The sequence below is a fragment of the Cariama cristata genome, unplaced genomic scaffold (genome assembly GCF_000690535.1).
Source record: "Cariama cristata isolate BGI_N322 unplaced genomic scaffold, ASM69053v1 scaffold11557, whole genome shotgun sequence".
Classification (NCBI taxonomy): Eukaryota; Metazoa; Chordata; class Aves; order Cariamiformes; family Cariamidae; genus Cariama; species Cariama cristata.
This window is the reverse complement of record NW_009624946.1, coordinates 1-16,219: the sequence shown is the minus strand read 5'-3', so window position 1 is coordinate 16,219 and position 16,219 is coordinate 1. Positions and strand designations below refer to the sequence as shown.

General features: G+C 40.2%; 1 long non-coding RNA gene across 1 annotated transcript; it reads left to right on the top strand.

Moving 5' to 3' along the window:
• Positions 1-1,341: 1,341 nt before the first annotated feature.
• LOC104164155 lies at positions 1,342-6,005 on the top strand. Its single transcript, XR_696473.1, has 3 exons — positions 1,342-1,483; positions 4,280-4,323; positions 5,499-6,005. It is a non-coding gene; the product is annotated as an uncharacterized LOC104164155 (long non-coding RNA).
• Positions 6,006-16,219: the final 10,214 nt, after the last annotated feature.

Sequence of the window (16,219 nt, the reverse complement as noted above, 5' to 3'; positions counted from 1 at the left end):
GCTGAGGAGAGACCTGATCACTCTCTACACTGACCTTAAAGGAGTTTGTAGCCAGGTGGGGGTTGGTCTCTTCTCCCAAGTAACCAGTGATAGGACAAGGGGAAATGGCCTCAAGTTGTGCCAGGGGAGATTTAGATTGGATATTGGGAAAAATTTCTTCACTGAAAGGGTTGTCTAGCACTGGAAGAGGCTCCCCAGGGAAGTGGTGGAGTTGCCATCCCTGGAGGTGTTTAAAAGAGGTGTAGATGTGGTGCTTAGGGACATGGTTTAGTGGTGGACTTGGCAGTGCTGGGTTAATGGTTGGACTCAATGATTTTAAAGATCCTTTCCAACCTAAATGATTCTGTGACTCTGTGATGAGGGAGGTCAGTGCGTTGGGTTTTAAGTCACCTGTACACTAGTAATGATTATTTAGGGAGTTCGCTGATTTAAAGTGATGTCTGTTGAAACTTGACATCGACCAGGTAAACATGTGGGAATTGGATAAAAACTTGTGCCTTAGTGAATGTATTTTAAAGCTTCCCTTTGTCCAAGTAAGGATGTAGTTTAAGATAACTGCTACAACCTCAGGAATGTCTGGCTTCAGAAATACTTGAGGAGTATTTATTTTTCTCAGAACTTCTCACACAGTTGCTATAAACCCAATTTTCATCCTTTACTCAGTCTTCTGTGTTTCTTATAATCAGCCTTGAAGCAGCTTTAAGGTAAACTTTCAGTGTAGTGAAATCAATCACATTCCTATCCTGAAGTTGAACTAATACAGGTTAAACTTATATAATGAGCATTTAAAAAGTGTTCATCTAAGCTTTGGGAGGTCAGTGAGAGAATTGCATTAACTCATTTGAAATGGGGGATGAAGAAGCAGGGTTGTATGCTGATATTACCGTGCTTTCTACAAGTAAGGCTCAGGGAAGAAAGATGTAAATTTTGTGAATATGCTTACTGGAGTAAAGTGTTACAAATGATCTGATTATCATGGTGAGTTTGCTGATCATCAGTGCCTGTCCTTGAGTATCCAGAGACTCAAGAGGCGCTGTGAGATGCAGCAAGAACTGAATTTCAATTTGATGATGAGGTTGATGACCAAAAAAAAAGCAATTCCTTTATCTACATATAAACATCTGATTTTAAAGGTCTGATTATTTGTTCTGCTTTAAGGCTTGGTTTCTGTGGGTTTTGGGGATGGTTTTGGGTTGTTTGTTTGGTTGTTTTGTTTGTTTTTTTTTTAAATTCAAGGTCCTAAAATGTATTTAAAATAGAGCAGAGTTACATTTGTCCAAGAGTAAAGTTTTCACAAAAGATCTCTTCCACATCTTTTGTTGTTGCCTTTCCCTCTTCTTACAGAATGGGTACAGATGGCACCAGCTTTATTTTCAAAATTCATCCCAAATATTCTACCCCCTGCTGTGGAATCTGAGCTACAGGAATATGCTGCTCAAGACCAGAAACTTCAAAGAGAGCTTATGCAGAATGGATTTACTAGGTAATAATTATTAGTCAATAATTATTACAATAATTATCACAATAATAATAATAGTGCTGGAGAATGCTGTAATGGTAAAAATAGATACACCTAAAAATACTGAAGAAATAATTTAAGGGTTAATAAATAACCTTCACAACTCCATATCTGAAATGTGACCTTATTTTCCACATGTTTTAAGCACTACCAACCTTGCAAGTGGTACCAAAAAGCAGATGATTGGAAATCTTGAAACATTTTAATGAAAGAAGTTACTTGCGGTTCATGCATCCCTGTATTTTGATTGCAAAAACATCCCTGTTTTTTGACGCAAATGGTATTGTAGACTCAGTCCTTGTAAGGGTTTCTGTTGAAAATAATTTTTTGATAGATAAGTATGAGTCAGACACTAAAAACAAAGCCATAAGAGCTTAGGATGTGAAAAGCAGTTCATTTGGCCCCAGAAATAAGACGTTTGAGACTTTGAAACTGAGTAGGCATATAATGCTGACAAAAGAATGTAATGCACAGAACAAAACAAAAAAGGAACATTTTAATTTTGTCTGACTTTCAATCTTACTAATTCTGTGGGTGGCTGATAATAGTTCTGCTTACAACTGCATTTCACCAGTTTCACACTTCATAGAGAATTAAAGTTTCAAGTAGTCACAGTCCATCTTCACAAAAACAATTGGTTTCAAAACCAATTTGCCCTAGGTACCTGAAAATAAGACAGGCTTGTCAGCTTGGCTGTGGAGTTCTTTGGCTTGGTACTGTGAGGAGGATACTGTATAAAAGGCTAGGAAAGGTAGTAGGAAGGATTCTGACCATTGCAAAGGCTAAATGCCTCTGTCGTGCTCTCTTGTTAGAGACTTAGTGGGATCCTCGGAATGTATTTTAGCAACTCCTGTTTTATACAGAAAAGTAATTCTGTAGCACTGGAACTAATACAAATCCATCGGAAACTGTTTCTGTCCATTGTGATAGGTGGGGACAATGAAGAGATTAGGGCTTGAGGGTAGTCATACAAGGAAGAACTAAGTAAAGGTTTCTGTGTCACATACTGTTTGCAGAGTCTGATTTCTAAGAGTTCCTCTTCCTTTTGGCTTTCTGCATTATGGGATCTTCTGGGTCTTAGACATGTGAAGAGTTTTGGTATGCCTTGTAGATTTGGAAAATTGGCCCACCCTAGCCCATGCTTTTGTGCAACTGCTGTTTCTATGTAGCTTGCTTTCAATTTATTAAATAAAAATGCAAAATAAAACTTTGCAGTGGAATAACCAATTGATGGCATTTAGTCTTTGATGAACGTGTTTTGCACAGTATATTTTATATGGTTGTACTGTCAGGGAGTCCGTGCAGTCTGGTAAACGTGGAGGTTATATAAAGTGTTAGAGTCGAGTCTGTCACCATTAAAAGGACACAGGTAAAAGAAAACTGAAGTACAAGTAATATATTTGCTGCATGGCATTGTACAGTGGCATTTGAAACGCATTTTACCTTGAAATGTAGTTCAAGATGTAGTATGCTGCTTCCTATGTTGGGAACATACGTTATATTTATTTATAACTTTTCAGAATTGTTCTGAGGTTATATTCCTACACATATAGATGTATATATTTATATGTATAAAAGGGTTGTTTTTCTCTTTTACCAAGTAGTGTACCAAGTCTGTTCTCTTCTTGCATTAGTATGAAATGTCATCTGCTCTCTAATTGTGCCAAAAAACAGAGATGTCTTTCCTGCTGCATTTCCTACAACAATAACATGAGGAACAGAGCACAGCGAGGTGTCTTCAGCAGCATTAATGGCATGTCAGGTTCTAGGTGAAATAGTCAGCTTATCGACACTATTAAAATGCTATTGTTGCAGAAAGTGGGAACACAAGCCAGTTGCTTGGCGGTATTTTTCTTCTGAAAGACCTTAATCAAGGCATACACAGCAGATCCATCACATTAAGAGTGGTTTCAGGGAAGAACATTTCATATTATTTGAAAAACCTCCAGTTTCTACCAAATTCTAGCAGATAAATGTGAAATTATAAACACTGTGATGAAAATATATTGGAATCTCTCTTCATTATATAGCAGTATCAATAGCATATCGCAAAAAACTTGTGAAGCAGCAAGATTTTCCAGCTTTTAAGAGTTTGTGTGCACAAGAAGAAAATGAAAAAAATGTTTTCCAATTAGATGTGAATTTGACTGTGGGTTTTCAGAAGCAATGATGTCAACTGATATTTATACAACTTTAGTTATTTATTTAAATCTTCTGCTTGAAGAGGAAGTGCTATCAGCTCAGACTTGCCTAGAGTCTGATTGTTGGGTTTTCAGGAGCATCTTACCTTTTTAGGCTGATAGATGCAGAGTTTTTCACTTAGTTCTATAAAGTTTGGTGGAGGAGTTTGAATAATGAAAGACAATTTTATGCCTGACTTAAGACCACACTACATATAAGCAATTTTCTTCATCTTCATTTTGTAAAAAAATCATCCTATAAAATTAAACCTACTGTCTTTAACAAAAGGATGAGATAATTAAATCTATGAAATACAGCTTATACTTCGGTTTAGTAAAGAGAGAACCCTGCAGTCATGTGCTATTGCTACTATGTTTGTATTTTGTTTCTGAAGTCTGTAAAAGTTGATGATTGTGCTGAGATATTTCACTGTTGTTTTCCCTTTTTTAAAATCATAGAATGGTTTGGGTTGGAAGGGACCTTTAAAGGTCATCTAGTCCAACTTCCCTGCAATGAGCAGGGACATCTTCAATTAGTTCAGGTTATCATGAAAATACCTTTCTTCTCCTTCTTCCCTAGAGGTGACCAGTCACGCAAGAGAGCTGGAGAAGAGTTAACTTACAGTAAGTCTGCATCTAACCCTAACCCGTCTAACAGTCCCTGATGGGTTGGGCGTACGGGTGGTGGTGAACTTAGGGGTTCTTAGGGGTGACGAGATGTCAGAGGCTGTATCTCCACAAGTAGCTAGCTGTCTGCCAATTTGACCTTTACCATTCTAAGTAATAATACAAACTTCTTGGACCTAGAACCTGGCTAACTGTGCTAGGGTCCCAGAGCCACCTGTAAGGTAGTAATATATCCTTGCTGCCTAGGCCAAGATACTTCCACTTCATTTAAGTGGAAGCTGAGGTCCTGAGGAAAAAGAACATAGTTGCCCCAAGTCTCTGCCTGGTCAGAATACACGTAACGGGCAATGAAATGATGAGCCAGCCCGCCTCTGATGTAAGTCACCCGCTGGTGATGTGGGTTTCTGTCTCTTGTCAGAACAGAGAGTTTGAAGGGGTTGTGTTTTCAACTTGGAACCCTCAATTACTTGTCTAATACAACCCGAGATCCACCTGCGTTGGGATACGAAAGGTAGTATTTGGCTACAAGTGTTCGAGTCATGCAACAGGAAAGTTCACTTCCATTTGTAGATGAAATCTCTTGCTGCATGTTTAACTGTGAGGTTCTTCACTTTGTTACTCCCTTAATTTCCCCCAGTATAGATCAGGGAGCCAGGGGAAGAGACACAGGGAAGATTGATATTTCCATTCTCAGTTGGTTGCTCTACTCCAGACAGCCCTAATTTGGGTGCAGTCAGTCAAAGGTTCCATCTTCCATGCTGACTAAATATTTGGCCAGGAAAGAATCTAGACCCATACATTCTAGATTAGGATTGAAGTACAAAGTCCTGATTGTCATTAAATAGCCTTGGGGACTGGGGAATAGTATCTGTTCTGGTACTGTTTTTAACTTCGGTTTGTTTTATTGCATTCTTTCCGCCAAGTTTCCTCCTGTGCTTTCAGCTGAGTCTGTTCACTTTATTTCCTACCATAAAATGTCATGGTTTTACAATGAACTGTTATTACAACCTGAAATGAATGAATGGATATTTACGTGGTATATCAGCTTCTTTTTACACTGTTAACGTTTTGCAGGCAATGCTGGTTTTTGAGCTGTTGGGGGAAGGGCGGCAAAGGACATAAGGTGGAAGTTTAATATAAGAGAATTTCTTGAACTTTTTATATAATTTCAGATGGATCATCAGCTTGTGCAAGCTCCAGAGGGTACAGATAGTGAATATACTGGATCAGCTTCTATTCCTAGCCAGAACAGACACTGGAGGAGCACAGGTGGTATCCGGAGCCTCCTTTGGCAACTGCTGATACTTGAGCTCTGACACGAACTATGCCTCAAAGAAGAGTTTTGGACTTTCTTCTTTCTATAATAAAATGTCAGTTGCTGCTACAATTGGGATGACTTTGAAAGACATGATTCCTTGGTCTAGCCTATCAACAGGTTCATGTTCTGCGATTTTTGTGAGGAATGCACCTTGAAAAATAATCCTTTCAAAGTGGAAACGGGCAGCCGAAATCAGCAGCTTCCAAAAGCGTTAGAATGGAAGAATCTTTTTTGCACTCTTTTCTTAATATTAAGGACATTCTTAAAACTAGTTAACACGTCAGTGTATTAGTTTTTAAACTTCAAGGTATTTTCTGGAGCTTTTACTTTAATAATAAGAATAAAGTTTCATTATTTTGCAGTATTTGTTTGTTAGTTTAAAAATTGTCACCTTTTAAGAGTTGGTCCCATATAAATGTATCTTCTGTCAGGGAGTTTTAAATTCCAGATTCTTCTTTTATCTCTTTTTTTGTTACTTGGTATTTTGAAATCTGTTTTCCTATGTGTTTGTACTCTGTGCCTTCAGCTTGTGCACTTTGCAACTTTATAGAGCATATTTTGGTACTGCAAAATGTGTTCTTGAGGAAAAACTTGATGTGAACAAACATGCTGCAAAGTTGCACTTTTCTCTTGCATTAATGGGAGGTGAATTTAAGGAGGAAGAAAGAAAAGTTGAACCTATCACCATCACTAATAGTGACTTGGAAGTTTGTCCCCTTTTATTTTTCATATGTATTAGTGTTTAATGCTGGGACCAACTCTTGTAGAACCCCTCTCATTGATTTTTCACTGGCTTCCATGATTGCAATAGATTGAGATGTGAATTCCAGACTGAATGAAATGCTAAGATGTGTTTTATGCTGTGCTATGTAGAAACATTGTGGGCAAAATACTCCAGTCTAGTAGGTCTGCAAAATGCATCTCCATCAGGACAAACCAGATTTGCACCTGGTTGATAGCGAACAATGGTACCTGTCCCAGATCACTTTGTGGCTCCTGTGCCACTTCTCCTGTTTGGGGGATGCAATGGGGGTGTGATAGCAGATGTAGTCAGAATCAGGGAGTTGAGGAGTGGTGTAATGCATGCATGTGTATCCATTGGCCTCCCGCTTCCAGTCTTGTCTAAACTCAGCTGGAGATCCAGCTGAGCCCAGTTCCAGGAAATCTGGACCTATGGTCTAAATCCTGTTGATTGTGATATGCGTTTAATCGGTAGTACGACTAATGCAATTCTTTCATGAGGGGAGAAACATACTTGAAAAAGCAGTTTGACTACAGGGTTGGTTTTTTTGGTTTTTTTTGTTTTTTTTTTGTTACTATGGATTTATTTTTTATCACCTTTAGTTATGAAGAGAAATGAGTTGGTAATATAAAAGCTTTCTGAAGTGAAACAGAAGTTTGTTCAGTTTTGTTTTGCACAACTCTTATGCCTGTTTAAAAAAAACAACACACGAAAAAACAACACAACCCCCTTTATACCTGCATGAATTCATTACAAAATGCAGGAAAAAGATAAAAAAATAGATGCAGCAGGGACAAAGTTTCTTTTTGTTTGGTATCTAGGCTTCATGTAAATGCACTTAATTCTCAGCCACTTTGGCAATGCTGTTAGTTTGGAGGGTGGGGATGAGGAAGAATGAGGACACTGCTGTGATTGACAGATTCAAATCTGATTTACCTATATATTTCTTTGCATATTTGCAAAGCCTATTTAATTTTGAGGAAGTTTTTCTTTTAAAATTAAAAATTAATGCTTTTGTGTTTTGTTTTCTATGTAGAACAATGCCAGCAGTCTAGTCTTGTCCTCAATAGCAGAAAACCAAACCACTCCAAGTAGGGGTTTTTCAAGTGTTGGTAGTGTTTGCTTCACCTTTGCTACCAGTTACTTCCGTTGAAGCAGAATTAGATAAAAACAGGGGTTTTGAAAATTCTGCTGAAGTACACAGTGAAGAGGTTAATGAAAGCCAATAAGCAAAAATGATTTGCCAGCTTCCAGATTTTCATCAGTTTTGGCTTTAAACAAAAATAAAACCTCTGATAGTGTCCTTAGCTTTAAAAATCACTGTTTGTTGAAAAGACAATATTCTTGAGTTAAGAATAGATGCGTTAACCTAATTTGGTTAAAGTTTGTTTACAACTTCATTAGCAATCTAGTTCCCATAATACAGTAATCAAGTTCGTGTCATCTTTGTCAACTGCTCACAGTTTTTTTCTGTCCTTAAAGTGGTTTTACTGGTTCAAGTTTGTAAACAACATGTAGTGCTTTTGCTTCATGTTTGAGGCAAGGGTTCAACATTCATTTTATGTTGCATTATGTTTGGGACACAAACTTCTAGAACATTAATTCTACCAAAAGGTAAAGCATTCCTGTCAGCGTGGTTGACTTCATATGCCCTGAGTAGTGCTTGGATGCTTCTCGGTCCTGTGTAGCATTCTCACTTGGCCACCGTACCTGAGAAATCTGTGTGTTGAGCACTGTATTATGTTGTAAATTTGGCATTAAAATTCCTGTATGTTTTGGCATTATTAATATAATGCTGAAATATTGTTTATTTGTTGAAGACATTATCATTGTGATTGAGCATGAAAGAGAATACAGCATACTATACTAAATTATTTTCTCTGTAAACTTGCATTTTACTTACAGTAAAACTAACTCAGCCAACTTGAGCACTGGTACTGTAAAGCCACAATTGCCAACAGCATGATCCTAACTGCAGTATTTAATTTAACCAAATAACTTGTGGTAAATCCATTGCATCTGTAGCTTACTCTGTTAAGATTAAGCAGTAAAGTTGGTTATACAATGGGTGTCCTCTTCATGTTGCACTGGTTCTACAGCCAAACTTGCTACATTAAAATATTTTTAGATTAATTTCATTTCTTGATTTAAGTTGAAATATTTAAATTCATCCAGCTGACTACTGTAACGGTAGGCAAGTGTCAATGTATGGTCAAGACAGTCTTTGATACAAATGATGAAGTGGGGGCATGTCTAACTAGATAAGTACTCGACTCTTGTACAGTTGGATCTCCTTGATGCCTTTCTGCAATTGTTGAGGAAATGTTTGTGGATGAATACTTTGAAGGAAAAGTTTTTGACTCCTGTCGTTTGATAGAAATACGGTCAGCCAGATTCATTGCTTTTAATTTTTCCCTGACATGATTGTTTACTTTCTACAGGTTAAAAAAAAAAAAAAAAGCCAAAAAAACCCCCAAAAAAGCCCCCCAAAAACCCCCTACAAAGGCCATGTTCTGAGCGACTGAAAAATGTTTTTTTCATTACACTACGACAACCCTAGTGAAAGGACTATTCTATAGAAGTACGGAATAAAAACTAACTGCTTGAATTTGATTCCTGTCTTCAACCCAGATCCAATAGAGAGAAAGCAAAGATTTTTCATGCCTTGACATGCACGAGATGTCCAGAGGGCACTTAGTTCAGCTCACATTGTGGACTTTTAGGGTCAATTGACCACAACCAAAAGGTACTGCTAGGGAGGAAGGGTCGCCGCTTGGGTTGGTGTACTTCCCTTTCTGCTCTGCTGGGACTGTGTGATAACATGGGCATAGTCACTGTGCTGATGCTGCTCTAGTTGAAAATTCCTTTTTTGAGGGATGTCTTGTGTTGACAACTCCTTTAAACTTAAATTCACGTCTGAATACTGTAAATAAGTTTGTTAATGATAGTATTTGCTTGCATTGGTGGTGTTTGCTTTCCTGCTGTGAAGCGTTCCTTCCTCTTAGAGCACCTCCACTAGAAGCCTTTAAACGCACATTAAAGATCGCTGCATCTTTGTGGAGATGTTTGCGTGGTGTAAGACTGACCTGCAAACTGTGCTCCCAGCATTGTCACTGGGCAGGAAAAATAAGAGATGGTCAGGCTTTGTGTGTCCCTCTTTCTCGGACCTGGGGGTCTGCAGTAGCAGATAGACGTGCCTCGCTAGTATGAGGTGCAGCCTTCTCTGTGCCTTTCCTTTGGCCGAGCGTTGGCAGGGGAGCGTGGAGCCCTGCAGTGCAGTTGCTTTGCTAGGCTGATGCTTGCAAGTTGGGTCAGAGCTGTAGTGTGTACTCGTCTCCTATCATGCACGTTCTCAGCACAGCATCTCATCTCAGTCCGTAACTATGACGACTTGTGGAAGGAAATGGAGGACTTGGTTCTATTCAATCTTTTATTACTAGGTAAGATAGAGGAGTATTTGAAGATAGAGTCTGATCTTTCCTTCTGGAGCTTTCTTGGGAAATATTCTCTGGCTGGTAGAGGAGAGGGGTCTTTCTTTCAAGGAAAAGGACTATGGATCATCTCTCTGATTTTTGTCTGCTGGTCTCCAAGGCAACGTGGTGGAAGACAGTCAGTCATGTTGAGTGCACTATGCTAATAGCACTGCAAGACTTTCATTTTGGATTTAATCTAGGACAAACAATAATCTTTTTGGTAGGCTTACAAACTTCAGGTATTGGTCATCACAGAAGGCGTGAACCAGGGTGAACTTACTCTGGCAGGTGTCATTCTAGTTATTACAGGTCAGAGGAAGTTATTTTGTCCCAGAGGACGTTACTTAAATTGGTGTGATACTGACCCAACAAGATATTTTTATACACATAGCGCTTGTTAACAGAAAAGGGTCAGAGCATCTAAATTTCATGTTTATCAGCACTGAAATACACTGGCTTTGAATGGGCAGCAGAATCACATGCGAGGGAAAGTCTTACCTGTGTCAGGAGGCGCAGGAGATCAGTATTAGTAAATCAAGACAAATTTGCTGATTTGGCCTCAGTTGAAAGCTCCTTGAAAAAGTGCTTTGTACTTTGCTAGAAGGAGTGGAAGGATTAAACCTATGTATCTTGACCTAACTTGAATGACTGGTTTAAGAGGATTCCAAAATTTAACAGGCAATGAGTACTCAGAAATCCCTTCTGGCTGTCTCCATCTGTGCCTGGGATGCTCCGGATACACTTGGTTCTGAGCTTCTGCTAACTGATCTAATTAGCACGGAACAGGAAAGTTTACTCCCCTAATGATTACAACAAAATGAATTTAGTAATAGCACTTATTGCCTCTTTAATACTGTTTTTCAACTAATCATTAAGAAAAAATGTTAGTTTCTGAGATGACCTGGGTCATCACCGGTATCTATTAGAGGGCAGCAGGTAATTTATTGTTCGCACCGTTTGCCATCTATCTGCAAATGGAATGATTTTGTACAGAGAACAGTTCATAAATGAATATCTTAGGATGGTCGGTAGATGTTGCCCTGTGGATGAGGTGCGTTGTCAGGATAAGAGCATCTGTTCAAAGTACAAGATGGGCTGAATGTACTGCCGAAGAGCTGAGGTGGTCCATCTGGTTAGGTTCATGCTGCTGTCCTATAGAAGCATATAGCAACCATGAAGTGAATTTTGCTGTGAGCATACACCCAAAAAGTCTCTACACAGTCAATTGCCATGGGGTAGCTGATGGACTGCACATTCATGTCACATCTTCACACTAACCTTGCCCATGGCAGGAATGGCTGAGCAGTGACATACGACTCGCATTTGAAATGGTTCAAGGTATGAAATCTTAAAATTACAGATTATTTAAGGTGCCTGACTTAAATTCCCTATATGGTCCATGTGAAGCAAAAGATTTCTCCAGCAGGTACTATGCAGCACTAAATGGATATACTTCAAGATTTCCGTTTTTGGGTCTCTGGTGCTAGCCATGTCTTGCCGGTATTTGAACTCATCTCATCAAAGGAGCTGGAAGCAGAACTTGCCAGACAGGGCCTGTTCTACCTGTGCAAGAGCAGGAGAACAGGCCTGTTTGGTTCTTTTTCTTAATGACTTTTTATATTAAGTCTTTACTGAGCAGGCACCTCCTGTTCCCAGTTGCTTGGATAGCCCGAGTTGTTCATGGTACGCAGTTTTGATGTTTTAGTCTGTTGGAATGAATCTTAGGCAGAATTGCGTCTGAGCTGTAGTACCATTTCCCTTAAAATACAGAGATGCGTCATACCTGGTGATTATCTGCTTGTAATCTAAATAATCTCATTATCCTATTTGTTCCCTCAATTGCAACTTCTGAATGCCTGTTCAAGCGATGATACGCTTCCAGTTATGGCTCCAATCTTCTACTTCAGAGAATATCGTAGTTACTGAGTACAGATATGCAGGAGAGAGAGACCCATAGAGTAAATTGAAATTCTCCATGCGTATTTCTGTTTCATGTTTCCCTCCAGGGATGTGTCATGAATTGAAAAACTGCACACACAATCCTTCACCTCATTCATGTTTTGGCATAATAATGTTTTATTCTTTCTTTTCTAATAATTCCCAGTGCTGAATTTGCCTTTTCTTAATAACCGCTGTATATCAAGCTAACACTTCTTTGAGCTATCTAAGATGTCATTTGTGGTTAATAGTAGCTTCTCCTTGTGAAAGTGAAATTAGGATCGTGTTTTCCGAATGCGTCGTTTTGTCAGTCAATGAGAATGTATCTAACCTTGATCTTTCGCCCCATTGCTTCGTGAAGTCCTGTAGCTCTTTGTAGTCAACCCTCTTCTTTACTTCTCTGGATGATGGCACGTGAGCTTTGCCTTTCACTCTTCTCCTCCTTTCCAGCTTTTTATGAACACAGCAATTAACGTGACCCCCTCGCTGTGGTATTCTGCTGGTGACCTCTCTCTGTTGTCAGCACTGTCAGTTCCTGCTTTGTAGCTTTCCGGTGGCAATTTATTCATGTGGAAAAGCTTCTCCATTATCTCATGGTAGCTTTGTAAAGAGCTTTAACGAGAGAGCTCACCAGACACCCTGTGGAATCTGTATCAAAAGATCTCCCTTGCCACATGCTTGTTGAATGATCTGCCTGACTGTAACTCAGCTACGTTTGTTGCTGTACGAAGCCACGTATCCATGCTATAAACTACGGAAACAAGCCCTCATCACTCTTATTTTATTACTCACCATTTTAGCACACAGGTATTGCTGGACAGACTCAAGTGTCCGAACTCTGACATCACAGATAAGAAGAGTTCAAATAGTAGTTTGTGATGGCACGCTCTGATCCTGCTGATCCATTGGGAATTATCAAGATGATTTCGTTGGGTAAAAGGAAACAAGAAAGACTTTTAGTGTGAGAATATTTAATTTATTTTATTTAGCAAAGAGTTTCTGCAACTCTTTCTTTGCTGCAATTCCTCTGAACTCAGACCAACTGGTTGTCAGCCACCTCATGATTTGCTGACATTAAGAAAAGAAAACAGGCAAGCTTATAACTTGCCAGGTCCTCTTGTCTGCCTGCCAACACAGCTACTCATCTTCTAAGAATCTACTTGCATCAGAAGATCCCAACTGAGCAAAGGAGACTGAGCAGAGCAGTTGGGCAGCAATTCAGCTGCTCTGGCTGAGGTTTAACATCCACAGTTGTTGCTGCAGAACGGGCTGTTTCATCTACAGGGCGCTTTAATGCCTTGTTAGTGAAATTGCCTATTATTGCACTTGCTTCTCTGATTGTTATATTAATATAAACCACAGTCAATGATCTACAAGTTTCAGGAATCACCTTTGAGGCATATTTACCAAAGCCACTGTGCCCCTCCTGAAGCGTGTCATCTCTGGGCTCGTTTGTAAGAAATCAAAGTTGTGGCTTTCTGTTTCCGAAACCTGCGTGGGATTGGCAATGGCTGCTCCGAGGGTCTGTGCTCGGCTGCGCGTGGGCTGGGTGCGCGGTGGTACCCGAGGCCCTCAGGCATGTGCCGTGTGCGTTATGGTAAAGTTTTTAATTAAAGATGTAATGGCAGTTTGTGTATGGCCCATGGGTAACCTTCTGGGCTGGTAGATGGTTGCCTAGAAGGGCAACGAAGATGGTGAGGGGTCTGGAGCACAAGTCTGATGGGGAGTGGCTGAGGGAGCTGGGGGTGTTTGGTCTGGAGAAGAGGAGGCTGAGGGGAGACCTGATCGCTCTCTACGACTACCTGAAAGGAGGTTGTAGCCAGGTGGGGGTTGGTCTCTTCTCCCGGGCAACCAGTGACAGGACGAGGGCATAGTCTCAAGCTGTGCCAGGGAAAGTTCAGGCTAGAAATGAGGAGGCATTTCTTCACAGAAAGGGTCGTTAGGCATTGGAATGGGCTGCCCAGGGAGGTGGTGGAGTCACCATCCCTGGAGGTGTTCAAGAGAAGACTGGACGTGGCACTTAGTGCCATGGTCTAGCTGGCATGGGGGTGTTAGGGCAAAGGTTGGACTCGATGATCCCAGAGGTCTCTTCCAACCAAACCGATTCTGAGATTCTGTAATAAACAGGGAAACAAAAGATTGTTCTATATTTACATAAATGAGCAGAAAAGACAGCTCTTCCTTAGACTTTGGGGAAGGATGGAGTAGGATGCTGGATCACGCTGGGCAAACTACAAAAGCCGCCTCCTGCCAGAGCAGCAGTGACTGTGCTCTTGGCTAAGAGCAGGCACTTTTCCACATGCTCCAAAGTGTAGAGCTACGTGCTGAAAAAAAGGGTGCTGAGGAGGGCAGGATTCCCCAGCGTTTGTGTAGGTACTGATGGTGGGAGAACTGCTAGGCACCGTGCCTAGCCTGGAGGTGTGTGCTGGGCAGGGGGGGGATGTTATTGTTTGTGCCACCAAATGATGCTTGCATTTCTATTTAGCAATTTCCAGGGCAGAACAAACCTCCATTCTTAAATTGATTTAGCTACTTTGCAGCCAGTCTTTGGTTGTATTTAAAGTATTTCAAGAGCTTTAGTGCTTTTTAAATGCATCCTGAAAAACAATGCATGTGAAGCTAGTTCCCAGTGGAGCTAATTTAACTTTCTGTTGGTCTGCATCCTCAGAGTGACTTAGTTCAAGCTTACTTCAATCTGATTAATTCCTCTTGTGTTGAATACAAACAAATGCTTTGGCCATTATTATGTTATTCTCTCTATTTCTTCTGTGGACTACATATGCACAGAAAAAACTCCAACATATCTGGCTGCTTTTAATTGAGCCATTGTGACCGACTTTGTTTTTATGTCAGTCAAATTAAGGCTAATAAACTGAATTTAAAGCAAAAGAGTGATATTTGTACAGAAGAAATAATTCTTCTCTTGGCTAGGTAAATTTCAGAAAACAAATGGCTCAGCCCTAGATACTAATCTCTGAGAATTTTCAGAATCATGAAGAGCTAATAATAAAACTCCCAGGTGATGTTGAACATGACAAATCCTGAACAGAAAGGAGGGAGCACTTCACCACTTGTAAGCGTTTCTCTTTGATCACATACTCAGATTGTGCAAAACTTGTGTGTGCCTCTGTAGGCACAATTGCAGCATCTTTTGGCTTTTCCAATGTATTACCTGAATTGTGTCTGAAATTTGTAATTTTCCATGTGGCTGTCAAATATTGTCTCTGTTTTGGCTGTCTGGTGTCTTCTGACTTGGAGATGCTGAACACCTTCAAATCCCTGTCTTCCCTCCTAGCCCTGGCGCGTGGTCTTTGGGCTACTCTGTACATCTCTAAAAGCAGATGCTGTGAGGAGAAAGGATGGGCCAGGACAAGGCTGCTGAGTTAAGGAAGGACGGCAGCGCAGGTAGGTGGTCTCGTTGTCCCTTTCTAAGGAGAAATAACATGACCTGAATTTTCCTGGGTTTAGTAACCCTGCCTGTTTTAACCACTTGGCAATCTGTGCTTCTGGCTGTCCAAATGTGCTCTGAAGAGCCTTTACGCTGTGTTAAAGCTGTCTGTACCATTTTCCTTCTGAGTTGCTGTCCTTGAGTGCTGCTCCGGAGCAGGCCGTTGACCATCAGCAGTGTTCTCCTGCGGCTGGGTGAGGCTGCAGTTGTCAAAGGAGCTTTCGTCTCTCTCTCCTGTGTGGATGATATACTGACAATCATTTGGCAATGTTGCATTTTAATTCTCCTTAATGGTCGTATTGCAGAAAAGATGCAAATATTGGCAGCTTGATGTTTCAAAACAGATTGAAATCTTGGGTACTTCCAGTGTCAACACAATCGCTTTCTTGGGAATGGGGGAATTAATTTAAATATATTTAAATTTTCTACCAACAATTCTAGTCTCTTATTCTCTAGGTGTTGCTATGCTGTCAATCAAGTTCTCCTGATTTGTGGGTTCCTACAATATATGATTTTCTTCTGCTGTCACTTTTTTGTAGTCTACTTCAGTACGTATGAAGTTGCTATCATTTGTAGATGTAGTCTCTGGTTTTATTCTCAAACCATCCAAACCTGTCACTTCTTCTGCCTTTCACTCTGAGTCAGAGCTGTCAGAAAGGCTTATTCCTACTTGGTGGAAAATTCCTGGAAGTTGAAGAAGTCAAAAATACCCAACTTTCAGTAATCTGCCTGATTACTGAAGGATACTGAGAAGGATTCCTTGGGGATATCTGTTTGCTCGAAGATGGGTTGAATGTGTCTAGCCATCAGGCAGTGCTGGCTGTTACTTCAGTATGCCAGAGGTTTGTTGCACTGCAGAGTAACACTTCTCTTGTCCATATTTTAATAAGAAAATATCCTTTAAGTTTCTTTAAATCACGGAGCTTCAAACAAAACTCGCACCACAAAATGAAGCGGCGGGTGTAGGGGAAAAA